The sequence below is a fragment of the Cervus elaphus genome, chromosome 9, assembly GCF_910594005.1.
Source record: "Cervus elaphus chromosome 9, mCerEla1.1, whole genome shotgun sequence".
NCBI lineage: Eukaryota > Metazoa > Chordata > Mammalia > Artiodactyla > Cervidae > Cervus > Cervus elaphus.
In genome coordinates this window covers 43,413,361-43,419,811 of record NC_057823.1, presented here as the reverse complement: position 1 = coordinate 43,419,811, position 6,451 = coordinate 43,413,361, and positions in this window count along the sequence as shown.

The window sequence follows — 6,451 nt, the reverse complement described above, 5'->3', positions numbered from 1 at the left end:
TTCTCCCACTTCCAAGATACTGATTTTTAATACAACTGTTGAATGGAGACAGAAGTGACTTCTCTTCCACAGCCACATCTCAAATACACTGGAGCAAACATCACATTGACCAAACAGCTATCACCTGCAGACAACCAGTGAAGCAAGGAAGTCTTGGGAATCATATGTTCTTTTCAAAATGCAAGAATGGAGAATTGAAACTTAAATAAGAAAATCCATAGTATTCACCACATAAAGACATTAACTAATACTAATTTTATTATACTGATGATTGCTATAGCAAGGTGGGAAAAAAGACAGGATTAAGAAAGCCTAATTTCTATCTAAATTTTGCATTTCTTTTAAAAAGTCATCATAGACAAATATTGTATTTTAAAGATTAACCTAGGTACTAGTTTCTAAACATGTGCTATCCTATCCCTATTATTATCTCCATATTTGATTTTTTTTTTTTTAAATTAATTTTTTAATTTTAATTGGAGGCTAATTACTTAACAATACTGTAGTGGTTTTTGCCATACATTGACATGAATCAGCCATGGGTGTACATGAATTCCCCATCCTGAATGCCCTTCCCACCTCCCTCCCCATCCCATCTCTCAGGGTCATCCCAGTGCACCAGCCCTGAGCACTTTTTTAGTAAAGTATTCTCAATCTGAAACATATACCTTGTATCTATGGATAATATTTATGCTATAAACTTGAGGATAATTGTCTAGTATGATTTCTGGTAGTCTTAAAGATTATTCAAGAGAAATACTTCTTCATGGATGCACAATAGCCCATTGTAAAGTAAGATGATACATATTTCTTCAGTTTTTCCATGAGAGGCAAAGTTTTATATTTCTTTAAATATATATCAGATTCATTACAATGAATGATATATGATTATATGTTAAATGAAAGTTTACTTAATATTGAGAGTCTAATTAAATTTCTTTTTCATTAATGAGCTTAAATTAACATATTTTGGATTTATTGCTTTGTATTAGGACAACAGAAGACAGTGTTTTATTATTAAAAATTTATCATATAACTGGCAATTATTTTACACCAAACCTGGATTGACTCTAGTTAGGTGATTTTGATGTGAAGTTCATAGAGAGGACATTTTATTGCTATGAAATATATTCCTCTTCCTGGTGTCACCATGGCAACCACACAACTTTGTTTTCTTTATATTTTTTAATAACAGATACTTACTGATACCTGAGAATTTCCCAAGATTGTTCTACTAGATTAGGGATCTAATTAACCTTACGTTCCCAAGGGCAATGATAAAGTTTTAAATCTTGCTAATTGGGAAGTTATTTAATAAGGCACTGTGGGGGCTAAACTTAGTCAAACTCATTAAAAGTGTTCTGCCAGAATCCTAGAGCATGATTTAATGAGCCCCTGAACACTGCTCTTTCAATTAGGCCATTCCCTTTCATGCTTAGAACACAGAGTTGCCTATGATTAGTGTCATCATTTTTGCTAGTGAGCATCTAAGGCCCATGATGTAAGAGAAAGAAAAAATGAATCAAAGATTCTTAGAACTTATTTAGACTTCTGGGCAGTTGGAAGTGCCCCTCAACTTTTGTTTACCAATTTCATTAAGAATATATTAAGTAACAGAAGATCCCACAATCTCTTTCAATACATTTTAGAACACAAATAAAATTATATGTATAAGGGATTATATAACAAGTCCAACAAAGCCAATAGTGATGAAGAGGGCTTGTTTGGCAAACTTCCAAATCTTGAAGGCTGATGAGATGTTGTTATTTCTAGTATCTCTTTGATTCTTAATAATTTAATAAAAGAAAATTTAAAGGAATCAAGCAAGAATATCGTAGACAATCTTTTAGCCAATTATTTTATTCATACAAACACCAGAGGAGGAGGAGAGGTGGGCATAAAAGCTATGAGATCATTTATCCCTGTAATACTTTTAATCTCCTAATGGCTGTCATATATTACTGATATATTCAATTTCAATGCTAGGTAGGCTTTGGAGTGTTAAGACATAGTGGAGTTGTGTAAGTCATGAGTATATTGTTCCAAGGACAAATGATTATTTGTCAAATTCACTCATTGATTCTTCACAGTTCCTCACATGTATGGTTTCTCTGAGAGACAATGCCAGTGTTGAAATGCCAGAGCTCAATGGCAAGTTGAAAAGACTCAAAGTAACTATCATGATTTGGGGATTTGTTTTTCTCTATTTCCAATGTAGCTGCTTAAAGAACTAAACCTGCCTGGAGAGCTGCTCCAGTCTCCCAGAACTTAGTTTTCTGCCTAATTCACAGGCAAACTCAGCGTTTTAAAGATTATTCCTTAAGAGTGAAGAAATTGACCCCATGAAGGCACATACACTGAAATAAGTAGTGGAAAGCTTCTCTTTAAAAACAGAAACTATTTTATGCATAATAGTGTGTATATATGTTAATCCCAGCCTCTTAATTTATCCCCCAGCTCCCTTTCTCCTTTGGTAACCATACGTTTAAGGACTGCTACAACTCAACAACAGCAACAAAATAAATCACTCAATTTAACAATGAGCAAAGGACTAGACAGTTCTTTAAAGAAGATATACCAATGGACAATAAACTTATGAAAATTTGCTCGATGTTGCTAACCACTAGAGAAATGCAAATCACAACCACAATGAGATGCCATTTCACATGGCCTATCCATTAAAATGTCTATATCAAAAAAGAAAGAAAGAAAGAAAGAAAAATAATTTTGACAGGATGTTAAAAAAAATGGAATTCTGGTGCATGGAATAGGAAAAAAAAAACAGTTTGGCAGTTGAGAGAAATATGACCCAGCAGATTGTTTCTGAGATCCAATAATGGTGGAGTAGGACATGGATCTTGCCATAAATACATCACTCACACCAGTACATCATAAATATATCTACAAATGGAAAAATTTTCACAGAACACATACTGAGTACTAATGGAAGACCTCAAAAACTTGAACAGACAAAAAGATCTCCTTGTAACTTGATAGGACCCAAGGGTAAAAACAGAGAGAGAGAGAGAGAAAGCAGAACAAGGCCTATGCCTCTGAAAGGAGCTGAAGAAGAGGAAATATTTCCTCACCCTGGGAAGTCTACTGGTAAGATCAGGCAAAACCAAAAGGGAGCTTCAGAGGCTCAGAGAAGAGCACAATAACTTGTTTGTGGCAGGCAGAACAAAGAGAGACTTACACAGATGGACAGTACCACCACCCTGCATGTGCCAGTCTGAGATGTGTCCACTGATGTGGGCAGGGGCTAGGAACTGAAACCGGAAGCTCCGGGTTTAGAGGACAGGCCTGGGAGAAGACAGATGTTGGCTGCATGGAGATAGCCTGAAGGGACTGGAACATTGTAAGGCTGCAACCAGGAGTGTTCCTAGAGGACGCCCAGGTCCACCAAAGAAGCAAACCGTCATTATTAAATGGTGCACGAGAGGAGGGGCAGAATTGTGTTTTCAGCCTTTTTCTCCATGTACCAAGCCCCAGTCCTGCAGGCTTTCAGAAAGCATACCGAGCAGTCACTGAGATGGATCACGGAAATGGATCCACTGGAGTGGGTTCCTGAGCACTAGCCACTGCATGAGTGAGCTTCTGAGCTGACTGCTGCCTCAGAGGCCCTGGGAGCAGAGGTCAGGGGTTGCCAATGCACAGAGGTAAGGTTGAAACCACAGCTGAACCCCAAGGACCACACAACGTAGAAAGCAGGGCTAAAATCTCTCATCTCTACTGCATGAGCTGCAAATTTATACCTCTACTGCTGCCTTCGTAAATTCAGCACCTGTAAGATATACAAACAGAAAATGGGTTCTCTAATGACTAGGGCAGGTCTGGCCTTAGCACCTATGGGCTTTGTGGGTACATGCAAGCAGGAGCTTGGCTGGGCCACTGGGCCAGGGTCTGAGATGCCTCCAAAACTCCCACAGAAGGTCCAGGTAACCTACTACTGAGGTCCTGTGACCTGTCTTCAGTGGATCTACACTGATGACCTTGTAAATAATAATGCCTGAGGGTCACTAGGGCCAATTGTTAACATTCTCACCATTGAGGTAGGGTCAAGGGCAGTGCCAACAATAGCGTACTTTGTGAGACCACACAGCAGATGAAAGGTTACACAACAGAGCACACTCACCAGTGAACAGCTTCAGTGGAGGAATACTCTGGCTCCTCTCCCACTGGGGCTGCTCCTATCTCACCTACCTAGCACCACAACTCATAAGTGTAGCTCAGAAACAAACAAATATCTGCTCCAACAATTAGGAAGCAGTCTCTGCTTCTGACAGGTAAGTGAGAACCACAGAAAACAGAGGAGGCCCTGCTCAATATCCAGTGCAGGCTCTGGTCACCACAATATGAGTGACACCTCCTATCAAGAGGATAATGGCCAGGATATACTGAGAAAAGAGGAGCAAGAATCCATAGTAAAAAACAGATCTCACACCAAAAGCTATTAAACCCACTCATTATACACGTGGATGATCCTAACAAATATAGCCCTCTAAAACCATAGTAAATAATTGTTTCTCCTAAACTCATGGAGCAAGAAAAATATAAGCGAAATGAAGAAGTAGAAGAACCACCCTCAATTAAAAGATCAAGATAATTTCACTGATGAAAAACATAAAATAGATTCACAAAAACCAAAAGAGAACAGAAGCATAGTACAAAAGGAAATCATAGAACCAAAAAAGGAAAACAAAGCAAACAAACAAACAATAAGTCTACAAATAATAAATCCTGGAGAAGATTTGGGGAAATAGGAACTGATAGGGTCCAAATGGGGTCTCATCGATAAAATGGCTCGTTGTGTCTACCTTGCAAACAAAGAATCAAATCACAGTGATCCATGAGACTGAACAAATTGCCCAAATGGCATCCTGTTATCTCTCTGGTGCCTATCTTCTCAAAGCTGCAAGACCACCAGGTTCCAGACCTCCAGTTATGTGACCATCCCTTCAGAGGATTTTTCATTGGTGGGATATAAGAAGGACTCCATCAGAAAGGGAGAATGCTGGTTCTCCTTAAGGGCCAGTCACTCTCTCTTTTCCCTCTAATAAAATTCCCTTTTCTTACCTGACTGCCCAGCTCACTCTCTTTTATCTTCACTCGCCTTACACTGTGGTGCAGAAACTCAGAGATTCACCCCACTGGGTGGGATCCTCTCACAAGCCCACCTCCGGTGGTCCCCACCTTGAGCCTTATTGAGAAACTGAGATGAGCTCCAGGACGGGACTCTCCACTTGCCTTACTGGACTGACATCCACACACCAGCCCACCTTTCATCCATTGGTTACAAGGGTGAGTGAAATCCCATTCTCTTGGATCCGCTCTCTCTCTCTCACCTCATTTTTCCAAGTCCTAGCGCTAGTTGGGAGGATCCCCACGGCCCTCGGGACCTCAGCCTTGTGCCCTGTCTGACTTAGAAATAGGGGATGCCCATTTCAAAGCAGACTATTATTACTATCTGAGAAAGTTCTGAGAATGGAGACATCTTTTGTCTCGGACCTTTCTCCTCACTTTCTCTCGCCCTTGTCTAACCTCCCTATTCAGCCATAATGGGAAATTCTCAATCCAAGCCCTGAAAATCTACTCATCTAGGATGCCTTCTCCGAAACTTAAAAGCTTTGGGCTTCCAAGGGGAGATATAGACCAAAAAGACTTATTTACTATTCTAACACTGTCTGGTTGCAATACAGACTTGATAACAGGTCCCAATGGCCAGAAAATGGAACTCTTGATTTTAATACTCTATGGACCTCAATAATTTCTGCCACAATGGCAAGTAGTTAGAAATCCTTTATGTTCAGGCTTTCTTTGCTCTTCGCTCTCAACCCTCTCTCTGTGAATCCTATTTTACTTCTCAAATACTCTTAGCCCACTCGGGGCCACATCCTCCTAATACAATGTCTCCTGATCCCTGTTCAGACTTTTCTTCTTCTCCCTTCAACCATTCTGACCACAGCCCACCCCCTAGCACTCCCAATCCCCTTGCAGCCCCTCCAGATCCAGTTCCACAACCCCCACCTTTCGTCCCCTCCTCCCTCCCTCCTTCTCAAGGCCACTGCAGCTCCCAATGCCCCTCCCCAGCCTGTGCCTGAGGTCAGCTCTGAGACTTCAGCCCCACCCTCCACCCTGAGGGTCCCAAGGCTTTACCCCAGCCTCTCTAGATCCCCTCCACGAACCCGATCCCCAACAACTTTAAAACAGGAAACTTCACTGCAGGACCCCACTCCTTCCCCTGCCCCACTCCTCCCTTTATGGGAAGTAGCTGGAGCAGAAGGCATTGTTCAGGTTCATGTCCCATTCTCCCTCACCGATCTATCTCAGGTTGAAAGGCATCTGGGCTCCTTCTCCTCAGACCCTGATAATTATCTAAAAGAATTCAAGTATCTTACCAGTCTTATGACTTAACCTGGCATGATATTTGTATCGTACTTTCCTCCACTCT